General features: G+C 47.4%; 1 protein-coding gene across 4 annotated transcripts in view; it reads left to right on the top strand.

Moving 5' to 3' along the window:
* The window catches only part of elmo1 (engulfment and cell motility 1 (ced-12 homolog, C. elegans)), a 308,339-nt gene that overhangs the window by 37,351 nt on the left and 255,607 nt on the right, over positions 1-15,381 (top strand). Inside the window, exon 3 of one of the 4 annotated variants that reach the window (XM_078415048.1) lies at positions 13,309-13,474. The exons of the other annotated variants lie outside the window; for them this stretch is intronic. The gene's annotated coding sequence lies outside the window, so the exon portion shown is untranslated. The remainder of the gene's footprint in view (positions 1-13,308; positions 13,475-15,381) is intronic. 4 annotated transcript variants of the gene reach the window in all.

The following is a 15,381-nucleotide window of genomic DNA, read 5'->3' as shown; positions in this document are numbered from 1 at the left end:
GGATGTCGTCGAGATAAATAAACACAAAAGACAATCCGTGACCCACATGGTCCATGAGACGTTGGAATGCCTGAGCCGCGTTTTTGAGACCGAACGGCATGCGTAACCACTCAAATAAACCAAACGGAGTAATCGTAGCCGTCTTGGGAATGTCCGGTGGGTGGACGGGGATCTGATGATATCCCCGCACCAAATCGATCTTCGAGAACACCGTAGCGCCCTCGAGGCTGGCTGAGAAGTCCTGTATGTGAGGGATCGGATAGCGGTCAGCCGTGGTGGCAGTGTTAAGAAGCCGGTAATCCCCACATGGTCTCCACCCCCCAGATGCTTTGGAGACCATATGCAAGGGGGAGGCCCACGGGCTGTCTGAAGGACGAACAATCCCCAGCCGTTCCAAATTCAGGAACTCCTCCCGAGGCATGGCCAGCTTGTGGGGGGGGCAGGCCCCGAGCCCGGGCGAATACAGGCGGCCCCTCGGTAGGGATGAAGTGGACGACACCGTGCTTAGCGGAAGGGGCATCGAACCGTTGTATGAGGAGCTCCGGGAAGTCGGCGAGGACCGCAGCGAACTGATAGGGAGCCGCGGTGATGGCCCGGATCGACGGGCAGGGTGGGGTGGCAGGTGGAGGAGCAGCCAGCTCCACACTGCTAGCCAAGGGTTGCAGGCCCTTCCCGCGGACGTCTGCGACAAACGAAAAAGCCCAGAGGAAATCCGCGCCCAGGATGGCCTGGCCCACGTCGGCAACGATGAAATCCCAATGGTAGGTCTTGGGCCCGAAGGACAGGGACATGGCCCTCTTGCCGTAGGTGCGGATGGGACTGCCGTTGACCGCAATGAGGGACGGACCTTTCCTACCTGCTCGAACTTTGCAGCCGTAGGGAGGCACGATGCTAACGACCGCTCCCGTATCGACCAGGAAAACGGTGCCGGTACCTCGATCCGTGACGTAGAGGCGGCGATTGCGGCCGATCGAGACTGCCTCTATATTCGATCGGCCGAGGCATTTCCCGAAAAGGTACATGGGGCCCTGCAATTTCGGGCTTCACCGCCCCACCGCTTGTGGAAAAAACACCAGCCGCGCCTGTGTGGCTCTGTTGCGTGGGCCCGCTGCACAATGGCGGGCGTTGCAGCTCCGTCTTGGCGGGCTTTTTGTAAAATGGCGGTCGATGCGCCGCCATCTTGGCCGCGCGGCCGGTCGCTCCTAGGCCTTGAAACCCGATTTACCAAGTCGTCTCCCGTCGAGTCCTCCGTTACGAACGCGTCAGCCTTCTTCGCGAACGCCATCGGGTCTTCGAAAGAGACGTCCGCCAAAACTATCCTGACGTCCCGGGGCAATTTCTCCCGGAATGCCGCTTCGAACATCATGCAAGGTTGGTGCTCACCGATCAAGGTTAACATTTCGGTCATCAGGACAGACGGTAGCCGATCCCCTAGCTCCGGTAAATGGGAGGAGCTTCAGAGCCCGCTGGTTTTGGGCTGGTCAGGTACTGTCCCACCCGCACGGCCACCTTGGGCTGTAGGCAGCTTACCAAGTGGTGGAACTTATCTTGGTCCTCCGAGACTTTCTTGAGGTGAAACTGGGCCTCTGTCTGCACGAACCACAGGTGCGGTTGGTGGGCCCAGAATGGGGGCAGGTGAACGCCGACCGCGTTCGGCTGCCCACTGCTCGCTCCTTCTTGCGACATGTTCTTGTGGTCGTTGATCACGTCGGGTCACCAATGTGGCGAGTCTGGAAGCGGATGTGTGTTGCAGATGGAGTTTATTGCATGGGCAAACCTCCGTGACAATCGCAACACTCAAAACTGCATACAACCAACAAAACGTCTTCATCAGACGGAGTTCAACACTAGACTGCTTGTCCCTCCCGCGCAGGCACACCTCGTGACATCGCTAGCCAATCCGAGGGTTCGAACTCTCCCAGCCAATCCCTATGTCCCTACAGCAGGATATTTTTTTTTACATATGCATTTGGTTTAGTCTTAGTTTTTAGAGATACAATGTGGAAACAGGCTCTTCGGCCCACCAAGTCCACGCCGAACAGCGATCACCCTGAACACTAGCACTATCCTACACACTTGCGACAATTTACAATCTTTACCAAAGCCAATTAACCTACAAACCTGTGTGTCTTTGGAGTGTGGGAGGAAACCAGAGCTCCTGGAAAAAAATCAATGTGGTCACGCGGAGATTGTAGAAACTTTGTACAGACAACACCCGCAGTCAGTGTTGAACCCGGGTCCCTGGCGCTGGGAGGCAGCAACTCTACCGCTGCACTATATCTTTGCACCACTGTGCTGTCCAGGGAGGGCATGTTGTATTTCTGCATCAAAGGTGTGGTACCAGGATAGGTGTAATTTTCATAGCTAAATTAATAATATTAGTTTGTCTGGATTGTGTTTCGTATCCCGGATAAGGCAGGCAGATAGATGGACTTGTGGTACTGTATTAACCATCCTCTGTGGGCCAGTCTTTAAAGGGCTGCATGGCCAATATTCTGGTAAATAAAATCTGCAATGGAGTTGTGTACCATATCAAAGCCAATAAAGATATGCCCTGTAGATTTTGTTTGGTGCTGCCTTTGTTAAGGGTCTCGGCCCAAAACTTGGTGTTCAGAGATTTACTTTAGAGGTACAGTGCGGGAACATTGTACAGCTACATTACCTCATTGAGACATACAGAGTAGTGAAAGGCTTGAATCGAGTGGATGTGGAGAGGATGTTTCCACTAGAGGAAGTGTTTAGGACTAGAGGTCATAGCTTCAGAATTAAAGGGAGGAGTTGGCTGCGCCTAACGGCTGCGGCTCTCTGGCAGTCTGTTTGTCTTTTTTTCTTTTTTTTGTTTGTGTCGGTGTTGGGATGGTTTTTGTTTCTGTTTTTGGCTGTGTATGTGTGGGGTGGGGGGGTGGGGGGGTGGGGCGGGGGAAACCTTTCTTTTATTAGGTCTCTTCCCCGGGGCGCAGCTCGCCCGCGGGGCCTTCCATCGCCCGGCGCGGCTCGGCCGCTGGACTTAACATCGCCGGCGCGGCTCGGCCGCGGGACGTTTCAGTGCCCTGTGCGGCTCGGCTGCGGGACGTTTCAGTGCCCGGTGCGGCTCGGCCGCGGGACGTTTCAGTGCCTGGTGCGGCTCGGCCGCGGGACGTTTCAGTGCCCGGTGCGGCTCGGCCGCGGGACATTTCAGTGCCCGGTGCGGCTCGGCCGCGGGACTTAACATCGCCGACGCGGCTCGGCTGCGGGACTTAACATCGCCGGCTCGGCCGCGGGACGTTTCAGTGCCCGGTGCGGCTCGGCTGCGGGACGTTTCAGTGCCCGGTGCGGCTCGGCCGCGGGACGTTTCGGTGCCCGGTGCGGCTCGGCCGCTGGACTTAACATCACCCGGTGCGGCCGCGGGACGTTTCAGTGCCCGGGGCGGCTTGGCCGCGGGGCCTTCCATCCCCTTGCGGGGGCTGTGCGTGTCGGTTGCCTCGGTAGGGGTCGAGCTGTCTGTCCGTGGGTGCGGGGGGAGGAGAGGGGAAGTTTTGTTGCCTCCATCACAGTGAGGGGGTGTTTGGAGTCACTGTGATGGATGTTTGTGTTGGGGTCGTGTGTCCTGTGTTCTTTTCTTTTTTGCTGTGTCTTGTGACTGCTGAATTTTCGTTCGGTGTTTGTGCCGAGTGACAATAAAGTTTTGTTTGTTATGTTATAAAGGACGTTCTTTTAGGAAGGCGACGAGGACGAAACATCCTCGTAAATCTTCACTGAACCCTTTCAAGCTTGACAATATCTTTCCTGTAACATAGTGCCCAGAACTGTACACAATACTCTGAATGTGGTCTCACCAATGTCTTATACAAGTGCAACATGACTTTCCAACTTCTATACTCAATACTCTTGACTGATGAAGGCCAATGTGCCAAAAGCCTTTTTGACCGGCTTATCTACCTGCAACTCGAACTTCAAGGAACCATGCATCTGCATTCCTCAATCCCTCTGCTCTACAACGCTCCCCAGAGGCCTACCATTCAGTGTGTAGGTCCTGCCCTTGTTAGGCGTCCCAAAATGCAACACCTCACATTTCTCTGTATTAAATTCCACCAACCATTCCTCAGCTCACCTGGCCAATCGATCCAGATCCTGCTGCAATCTTTCACAACCATCTTCACTATCTGCAAAACCACCCACTTTTGTATCATCAGCAAACTTGCTAATCTTGCCCTGTATGTTGTCATCCAAATCATTGATTTAGATTTAGACACGACCTCCCACGTACATAACCATGCTGACTATCCCTAATCAGCCCTTGCCCATCCAAATGCCTGTATAACTTATCCCACAGAATACTCTCTAGCAATTTGTAGCTGTTCAGTGTCCTTGAAGTGTGTTTATTACATTCGGATCCAGGCGAGGACCTGACACTGTCCTTATTCTGCGCCACTGCTGCCTATACAATAGACAATAGGTGCAGGAGGAGGCCATTCGGCCCTTCGAGCCAGTGCCGCCATTCAATGTGATCATGGCTGATCATCCACAATCAGTACCCCGTTCCTGCCCTCTCCCCATACCCCCTGACTCCGCTATCAATAAGAACTCTCCATGTTCTCCAGAGAGGCTGCCTTCATCCATTACTTAACGTCTTTACATGTGCGAAAAGGAGTAGGAAGAAGTGTGAACTTATTTAATCCTACCCCCATTCCCTAATCAATATTTATCAAGTATTATCTATAATAATTAATACCTAAAATACATATATAACTACATATATACTCACTCACCCCTACAATCATATGAATATACCTATTTACACAATAATGTCTATATTAACTACATCTGATATATATACATACATTAGGCCAATCATATATATACATATACTCGACCATTTACATACAAAATATAAATACAAATATAGTCACCCACCCGTATAATAAGTCAGATATTAATACAAAAATACTCATACACCCTTATATGTTCGTATAGATATACTTATTTAAATAATGATGTGTTATTATATGTAGACCCCTGGTGACTGTTAATCCCCCTCCTCACTGTACCTAGAAAAAATCATATGTTTATATTTGTTTTTAAACTGGATGATGTTTGAACATTGTTTTAATTCCGCATTCATTCTATTCCATAGCTTTACTCCACTGATTGATATAGAAAATCTTTTCATTGTTGTTCGAGTATTGCGAATCTTGAAATTTAATGTTCCCCTTAAATTATACCCCCCCTCTCTTTCATAAAACATTTCCTGTAAGTTACTTGATAGCAAATTGTTTCTCACTTTGTACATGAATTGAGCTGTTTGATATTCCACAATGCCATAAAATTTGATTATTTTAGACTTTATAAATAATGAGTTGGTGTGTTCACAAAAACCGACATTATGAATTATTCTAATGGCTCTTTTTTGCAGTATGAATAGTGGTTGTAGTGAACTTATATATGTACTTCTCCACACCTCTATACAGTAACTTAAATAAGGTGAAACTAGTGAACAGAACAGAATGCGAAGTGATTTGTTATCTAGGAAATGTTTTGCTTTGGCCAAAACTGAAATGCTTCTAGATACTTTATTGTGGATATGTTTAATGTGAGATTTCCAGCAATTTTTTTCATCTATTATCACCCCAAGGAATTTAGTTTCATTTACTCTTTCTGTTAACACCCTCTATCTGTACCTGTGCTTGATTGTTTATTTTACTGTTCCCAAATATCATAATTTTTGTTTTGCTCAAGTTTAGTGATAATTTGTTAATGTCAACCCATTTTTTAATTTTGCAAAATTCTGAGGTGATACTGTCCAAAAGTTGCTGTAAATTTTCACCAGAACCAAGAATGTTAGTGTCATCAGCAAATAGGATGAATTTCAATATTTTTGATAATTTACATATATCATGGCTGATCATTCTCGGGCCGATCCGGTCAAAGGCGACGGAGGGAGGCCCTGCAGGAGCCTGGGGCCCTGCAGGAGAATGGTAGGCTCCCTGCAGGAGCCTGGGGCCTACCTGTACCGGGAACTGCTCCAGCAGACCGAGCGCATGGGCAGACCGGACTTGCGGAAATGGTGCCAAAACACGCGTGCATGCGTAAATATGCAAAAAGAATGTCACTTGTGCTGTTGTGCAAGAATGTCACTTGTGCCAGGCAAGGAAACTCGACCGGGGAGACCGAAGTCAGGAAGAGCAATAGTAGTCGGTGACTCCATTGTCCGAGGTACGGACAGGAGATTCTGTGGCGACAGGCGGGAGTCGAGGATGGTTTGTTGCCTCCCTGGTGCCAGGGTTCAAGACATCACGGAGCGGCTTCAGAACATCCTAGCGAGGGAAGGTGATCAACCGGAAGTAGTTGTGCATGTGGGCACAAACGACGTCGGGAGGAAGAGGAAGGAGATACTGCAGCGTGAGTTTAGGGAGTTAGGAAGTAGACTGAGAAGCAGGACGTCGAGGGTGGTTATCTCTGGACTGCTGCCTGTCCCTCGTGCTGGTGCGGGCAGGAACAGAGAGATCGGGGATATGAATGTATGGCTGAGGGGCTGGTGCAGAGAGCAGGGATTTAGATTTCTGGACCACTGGGATCTCTTCTGGGGTAGGGGTGACCTGTACAAAAGGGACGGGTTACACCTTAACAGCAGGGGGACCAACATTCTGGCAGGCAGGTTTGCTAGTGCTACAAGCGTGGCTTTAAACTAAGTAGTGGGGGGGAGGGGTTGACAAATTGGGAGTATGGAAATGGAGTTAAAGGGGAAGCGAATACAGGAGAAACTGTAAAGGACTCTCGTATGAATGGGAAGGGAAGTTCTAGAAGGGATATGAGAGTAAGGTCAGGGCCAATTGTGACCGGTGTGAGAGGGGAGGTAAATACCGGTTAAAGTGTTGTATTTAAATGTGAGAAGTATAAGAAATAAAGTGGATGAGCTTGAGGCTCAGTTAGACATTGGCAAGTATGATGTTGTGGGAATCACTGAGACATGGCTACAAGAGGACCAGGGCTGGGAGCTGAATATTCAGGGGTACACAACGTATAGAAAAAACAGGCAGGTGGGGAGAGGGGGCGGGGTAGCTCTGTTGGTAAGGAATGATATTCACTCCCTTGCAAGGAGTGACATAGAATCAGGAGATGTAGAATCAGTATGGATAGAGATGAGGAATTGTAAGGGTAAAAAGACCCTAATGGGAGTCATCTACAGGCCCCCAAACAGCAGCCTCGACATAGGGTGCAAGTTGAATCAGGAGCTAAAATTGGCATGTCACAAATGTAATGCTACGGTGGTCATGGGAGATTTCAACATGCAGGTAGACTGGGAAAATCAGGTTGGTAATGGACCCCAGGAAAGAGAGTTTGTGGAGTGCCTCCGAGATGGATTCTTAGAACAGCTTGTACTGGAGCCTACCAGGGAGAAGGCAATTCTGGATTTAGTGTTATGTAATGAACTGGACCTGATAAGGGGACTCGAGGTAAATGAGCCATTAGGAGGCAGTGACCACAATATGATAAGTTTTACTCTACAAATGGAGAGGGAGAAGGGAAAATCGGAGGTGCCAGTATTACAGTATAGCAAAGGGGATTACAGAGGCATGAGGCAGGAGTTGGCCAAAATTGACTGGAAGGAGGCCCTAGCAGGGAAGACTGTGGAACAGCAATGGCAGGTATTCCTGGGATTAATGCAGAAGTTGCAGGATTAATTTATCCCAAAGAGGAGGAAAGATTCTAAGGGGAGTAAGAGGCACCCGTGGCTGACAAGGGAAGTCAAGGACAACATAAAAATAAAAGGGAGGAAGCATAACATAGCAAAGAAGAGTGGGAAGCCAGAGGATTGGGACTCTTTTAAAGAGCAACAGAAGATAACTAAAAAGGCAATACGGGGAGAAAAGATGAGGTACGAGGGTAAACTAGCCAATAATATAAAGGAGGATAGTAAAAGCTTTTTTAGGTATGTGAAGAGGAAAAAAATAGTCAAGGCAAATGTGGGTCCCTTGAAGACAGAAGCAGGGGAATTTATTATGGGGAACAAGGAAATGGCAGAAGAGTTGAACCGGTACTTTGGATCTGTCTTCACTGAGGAGGATACAAACAATCTCCCAGATGTTCTAGTGGCCAGAGATCCTAGGGTGACAGAGGAACTGGAGGAAATCCACATTAGGCAGGAAAAAGTTTTGGGTAGACTAATGAGACTCAAGGCTGATAAATCCCCAGGGCCTGATGGTCTGCATCCCAGGGTGCTTAAGGAGGTGGCTCTAGAAATTGTGGACGCATTAGTAATGATTTTCCAATGTTCTATAGATTCCGGGTCAGTTCCTGTGGATTGGAGGGTAGCTAATGTTATCCCACTTTTCAAGAAAGGAGGGAGAGAGAAAACGGGAAATTATAGACCAGTTAGTCTGACATCAGTGGTGGGGAAGATGATGGAGTCAATTATAAAAGACGAAATTGCGGAGCATTTGGATCGCAGTAACAGGATCGTTCCGAGTCAGCATGGATTTACGAAGGGGAAATCGTGTTTGACTAATCTACTGGAATTTTTTGAGATGTAACTAGGAAAATTGACAGGGGAGAGCCGGTGGATGTGGTGTACCTCGACTTTCAGAAAGCCTTCGACAAGGTCCCACATAGGAGATTGGTGGGCAAAATTAGAGCACATGGTATTGGAGGTAGGGTACTGACATGGATAGAGAGTTGGTTGACAGACAGAAAGCAAAGAGTGGGGATAAATGAGTCCCTTTCAGAATGGCAGGCAGTGACTAGTGGGGTACCGCAAGGCTCGGTGTTGGGACCGCAGCTATTTACAATATACATCAATGACTTGGATGAAGGGATTAAAAGTACCATTAGCAAATTTGCCGATGATACAAAGCTAGGTGGCAGTGTGAACTGTGAGGAAGATGCTATGAGGTTGCAGGGTGACTTGGACAGGTTGTGTCAGTGGGCGGATGCATGGTAGATGCAGTTTAATGTGGATAAGTGTGAGGTTATCCACTTTGGTGGTAAGAATAGGAAGGCAGATTATTATTTGAATGGTGTCAAGTTAGGAAAAGGGGACGTACAACGTGATCTGGGTGTCCTAGTGCATCAGTCACTGAAAGGAAGCATGCAGGTACAGCAGGCAGTGAAGAAAGCCAATGGAATGTTGGCATTCATAACAAGAGGAGTTGAGTATAGGAGCAAAGAGGTCCTTCTGCGGTTGTACAGGGCCCTAGTGAGACCGCACCTGGAGTACTGTGTGCAGTTTTGGTCTCCAAATTTGAGGAAGGATATTCTTGCTATTGAGGGCGTGCAACGTAGGTTTACTAGGTTAATTCCCGGAATGGCGGGAGTGTCCTATGTTGAAAGACTGGAGCGACTAGGTTTGTATACACTGGAATTTAGAAGGATGAGAGGGGATCTTATCGAAACGTATAAGATTATTAAGGGGTTGGACATGTTAGAGGCAGGAAACATGTTCCCAATGTTGGGGGAGTCCAGAACCAGGGGCCACAGTTTAAGAATAAGGGGTAGGCCATTTAGAACAGAGATGAGGAAAACCTTTTTTAGTCAGAGAGTTGTGAATTTGTGGTATTCTCTGCCTCAGAGGGCAGTGGAGGCCAATTCTCTGAATACATTCAAGAGAGAGCTAGATAGAGCTCTTAAGGATAGCGGAGTCAGGGGGTATGGGGAGAAGGCAGGAACGGGGTACTGATTGAGAATGATCAGCCATGATCACATTGAATGGCGGTGCTGGCTCGAAGGGCCGAATGGCCTACTCCTGCACCTATTGTCTATTGTTACACACGTGACCAATAAAGCACCACTGAGTGCATTGGTTCAGAGCGCACTCTGTACGTCCCCCTCCATCGGCATCTGGAATGCCATTGGGATGTGTGGAGGAAGAATCCATGCTCTTTGATCCCTGAGTAAATGCTGTTCAGATGGAAATGTGGTGAATTTTAAATACTATGCAAGCAAGGACAGTTTAGTGTTTGGCAGGGCTTTGGCATTCATTCAAAGAGATAGTCATATCAGTCACCAGAATGACTACTGCGTGTGTCCATTGATAATACTTCTGGCATGCCTTTTGGATTCTAATGAGCCGAAGGCACTGGTCTCTTTTATCCAGCTGCTAAACCCGATTCTTACTGTTCATAATAGAAACATAGAAAATAGGTGCAGGGGGAGACCATTTGGCCCATCGAGCCAGCACCGCCATTCAATGTGATCGTGGCTGATCATCCACAATCAGTAACCCGTGCCTGCCTTCTCTCCATATCCCTTGATTCCGCTAGCCCCTAGAGCTCTCTCTAACTCTCTTTTAAATTCATCCAGTGAGTTGGCCTCTACTGCCTTCTGTGGCAGAGAATTCCACAAATTCACAACTCTCTGGAAAATAGAAACACAGTACTGTAACACAAGCAGACAAACTGAAGGAACAGCATCTCATATCATTGCTTGGGTAGCTTACATTGAATTCTCCAATTTCATGTAATCCCCCCGAACCCCTCTCTTTCTGACGTGACCCCTCCCCCGCTCAACCCTCCACCTGTTGTGTACCTGTTTCTCCTATCCCACCCCCTCCCAGTCACCCTGTTCCTACCCCCTCCCAGTCACCCTGTTCCTTTCCCCTCCTTCATGTACTCATCTCACATCCCCAAGTCCCTCACTTCCCCTTCATCCCTCCTCTTTCCCCTCTCCCCAATCCTCGTCCACCTGTACCTATCCCTCTGGCATTACATTTCACTTCTCTCTTTATCTGACACACGTTGTCTCCTTTTTATCTCTAGTTTATTTTAGTTTAGTTCAGAGATGCAGTGCGGAAACGGGCCCCTCAGCCCACTGAGTTCACGCTGACCAGCGATCCCCGCATGTAGCACTATCCTACGCACGAGGGATAATTTACTATTGTACCAAGCCATTTAACCTACAAACCTGTACATCGTTGGAGTGTGGGAGGAAACCGGAGCACCCGGAGTAAACCCACACAGGTCGCGACAGAGAGTGGTGAATCTGTGGAATTCCCTGCCACAGAAGGTAGTTGAGGCCAGTTCATTGGCTATATTTAAGAGGGAGTTAGATGTGGCCCTTGTGGCTGAAGGGATCAGGGGTGATGGAGAGAAGGCAGGTACAGGATACTGAGTTGGATGATCAGCCATGATCATATTGAATGGCGGTGCAGGCTCAAATGGCCGAATGGCCTACTCCTGCACCTATTTTCTATGTCTATGTTTCTATGTTTCTACGAGGAGAATGTACAAACTCCGTACAGACAGCACCTGTAGTCAGGATCGAACCCGGGTCTCCGACGCTGTAAGGCAGCAACTCTGCCGCTGCGCCACCCTAGCCTTTGTTACTTACTCCACCCATATGTCACTCAAAGCCCCTCTCATCTGCCCATCCACCTACGAGTTGCTTTGTCTCACACCCAACTATCTCTGCATCCCCACTCCATCAGTCCAAAGAAGGGTTCCCCTGACCCGAAACATCATAGAAACATAAGACATGTCCATTTCCTCCACAGATGATGCCTGGCCTGACCTGCTCAGTTCCTCCAGCACTTTGTGTTTAGCACAACACAATAACCCACTGTTGTGGTGCAGAGCTTGAATTAAATATCTTGCTCACAGCTGTCCACATGGTTAAGAAAGAACATCTTGTTTTCATCAGCAAGAACAGAATTGCATTCCAATTAAATCAGCAACGCAACACAGATGTTTTCAGAGAATGGAAATCAATCAGTTGTACTTTTAACCCCTGCTTTTCAGTGCAGGGAAGGGTTAGATAAATATTAACAATGCTGGATGTGTGTGTCCTTGCCTTAAATTGCTTATACTTCCCTCTGTACCTGCAGCAACATGTTGACTTTGGGCAAACCAGAGCTTTTCTAAAGCTCTACTGGTCCTGTTCAAACTCAGTTTAGTTTTTAGTTTTAGCTCATACGTCCAGTAGTGGTAGGGGCAGGATGAGGCCAATCGGCCCGTCAATTCTACTCTTCCAATTAATCACGGCTGATCTATCTTTCCCTCTCAACCTCATTCCTCTGCCTTCTCCCCATTGCCCTCGACACCCTTCCTAATCAAGATAGATACAGTGCGGAAACACTGAGCCCGCGCCGACCAGCGAACCCTGCACACCAGGAACAATTTACAATTTCTACGCAGCCAATTAACCTACAAACCTGTGCATCTTTGGAGTGTGGGAGGAAACCGGGGCACCCCATGACAACCCACATGGTCACGGGGAGAATGTACAAACTCCGTACAGACAGCACCTGTAGGCAGGATCGAACCCTGGTGTCTGGCGCTGTAAGGCAGCAACTCTACCGCTGCGCCACCGTGTAGATCATGTTCAATTCTCCTTCAAATCCCTGTCCCTGATGGACTGAATGGCTTAATTCTGCCCCTATTACATATATTCCTCATTGCCCTGCATGCCTCCATTACTGAATATTGGTACATTCCAAGCTTCTGTTGCTGTGCTGTTGGTGGCCAGGTCTTCAACTGGTTTGACTTTGACCTCTGGAATTCCCCGCCCAGAAATACATTGGTATCCCATCGGACTTTCTCAGAACTGCCGCACTAACAACTCAAAGAACAGGGCGGTGAAAAGATAAGTAGATATAATTTATAATGAAGTTGCATTAAGGTTGAGCTAAAGAAGATTTTAGCAAAATTCTAGAATTAGTTCATTTACTGAAGTCTCTGGACATTCCTAACAAGGAAGGCAGGATAATGGGGTTAGGAGGGAGAGATAGATCAGCCATGACTGAATGGCGGAGTAGACTGAATGATGGGCCGAATGGCCTAATTCTACTATTCCTTATACCTGGTGACTGGATAGCATGCAACAAAAGCTTTGGACTGTACCTCAGTACACGTGACAACAAAGTAAACTGTAAACCTGTCCTATCCATGTGCCTGTCTAAATATTTCTTAAAAGTTGCAATAATACCTGCCTCAACTAACTCCCCTGGCAGCCCGTTCCATACACCCACCACCCTTTGCGTGAAAAAGTTACCTCTCAGTTTCCTATTAAATACATCCCCCCCCCCTCACCTTAACCCTGTGTCCTCTGGTTCTCGATTCCCCTACCCAGGGCAAGAGACTCTGTGCGTCTACCTAATCTATTCCTCTCATGATTTTGTACACTTATCATTAGTGATCGGGTTGCACAACTACATTTTCTGAACTGGCAGAGTCAGTTTATTTCTCTGCTTGTATCGATTTGCTGTTTGGCTGTTCTAATACATCTCTCTAGGGTGTATCCTTGCAAGTGTCTGATCAAAGTGCTTTCATTGGTTAAAACATTAGGATGTGTATAGAATATGTTCTATAGGTATGTATTATTTTCTGACTTTCATTACAGGAAATGTACAGTTGAGTCTGATCTGACATCCAAAGAGAATTTATTCACCTGCCGAGCTCATCATTCTGTTTATCCACCAAAGAATATATCGAACTGGAACTAAGATGCAATCTTAATGAGGAGGCATTTAAAATTCTGGACAGATATGTCAAGAAGCAGATGGAAGGTATTTAAGGCAATTGGCAAAAGCTCCATAGGGGAGGTTTTTTTTAAATACAGAGCAAGTCATGGCCTCGAATGAAATCGCAGAATACAGTTTCAGGAGTAAATTTAGTAAAGAACATGGATCTATAGTTGAGAGGAAGAAAATTGTAGGTCTGTGGATAAAGAACATTGGATTGAAAACAGAACTGGCACAGGCCTGGTGGGCTGAATGATGGCCATCTCTGCTATATGTCTTCATCATTTCCAAACCTGTGCACTGGTCAATAGACAATAGACAATAGGTGCAGGAGTAGGCCATTCGGCCCTTCGAGCCAGCACCGCCATTCAATGTGATCATGGCTGATCATTCTCAATCTGTACCCCGTTCCTGCCTTCTCCCCATACCCCCTGACTCCGCTATCCTTAAGAGCTCTATCTAGCTCTCTTGAATGCATTCAGAGAATTGGCCCCCACTGCCTTCTGAGGCAGAGAATTCCACAGATTCACAACTCTCTGACTGAAAAAGGTTTTTCCTCATCTCCGTTCTATATGGCCTACCCCTTATTCTTAAACTGTGGCCCCTTGTTCTGGACTCCCCCAACATTGGGAACATGTTTCCTGCCTCTAACGTGTCAACCCCTTAATAATCTTATACGTTTCGATAAGATCCCCTCTCATCCTTCCAAATTCCAGTGTATACAAGCCTAGTCACTCCAGTCTTTCAACAGTCGATACCAAAGTTTTTTCTTTGTATAGGAAAAATGGCAAAATAGAATCACTCCACTAACAAAATTTGTATTTTAAGACTCAGATGTAATTTGTTATCCCAAAGACTGGCATTGGCGTTTTCCAATTCCTTTTCAGTTCCATTAGAGATTCCATTGATCTTAGTTTTTCTATAATGGAAGATTACTTTGGAGAGGGTGCATTTCAGGTTTATCTGAGCTAGAAACAAAAGAGCTGCAGATGCTGGCTTATACCAAAGATGGACACAAAGTGCCGGAAACAGGTCCTTCGGCCTACCGAGTCCGCGCCGACCAGTGATCCCCGTACACTAATACTATCCTACACACTAAGAACAATGTACAATTTACCAAAGCCAAATTAACCTACAAACCTAATCACCTTTGGAGTGTGGGAGGAAACCGGAGCATCCGGGGAAAGCCCACGTGGTCGTGGGGAGAACGCACAAACTCCGTACAGACAGCAACCATAGTCCGGATCAAACCTGGGTCTCTGGGGGCTATAAGGCAGCAACTCTGCCGCTGCACCACCTAGAGCACACCCACATTATAGTGCTATTTAGACGAAAGAAAACGGTGCATTGTTAAGATGGTGAATAGTTTTGGTCCAACCAGGTATCAGAGGGATAAAGTGGCTTGCTTTGTATTTCATAATTGTGTCTTATTCTGTTTTTAGTAACTTGCGTGTGCCATTACATCCTTTGGGACCTGATATAATTCTCAGAGGTTTCAGCTGCTGCTACTTGTTTCTGATTATCCGCATTGCCGTCCTTTCATAAAGAATCTATTGCCGCAAGCCATTGCCACAAAGAGACATCACATTGCACACTCAATCATCTCTCTGGGTGAACTGGAGAAACAACAAGCACGAGTTCAACAGCGATCACAGCAAGAATATGCTGAGCTCATAATGGTTCAGAAACCGTTTTGTCCAAAGGATTTACTGTGCTCCTTGGTTCCTTGAGATCGGACACCAACTCCTTTTGCCACTGTCCCACTGTTTTCTGCAAGTGGTTAGGAGTAAAATGTCCAATTTGTGGAGGGGTTTTGATCGTATCGGAATAAAGAAAGTGGATCGTAATCATTTGTATTATTCACAAAATGCTGGAGTAACTCAGCAGGTCAGGCAGCATCTCGGGAGAGAAGGAATGGGTGACGTTTCGGGTCGAGACCCTACTTCAGACTG

This window comes from Rhinoraja longicauda, chromosome 2 (genome assembly GCF_053455715.1).
Source record: "Rhinoraja longicauda isolate Sanriku21f chromosome 2, sRhiLon1.1, whole genome shotgun sequence".
In the NCBI taxonomy this organism is placed as follows: Eukaryota; Metazoa; Chordata; class Chondrichthyes; order Rajiformes; family Arhynchobatidae; genus Rhinoraja; species Rhinoraja longicauda.
This window is presented reverse-complemented; position numbering and strand designations above follow the sequence as displayed.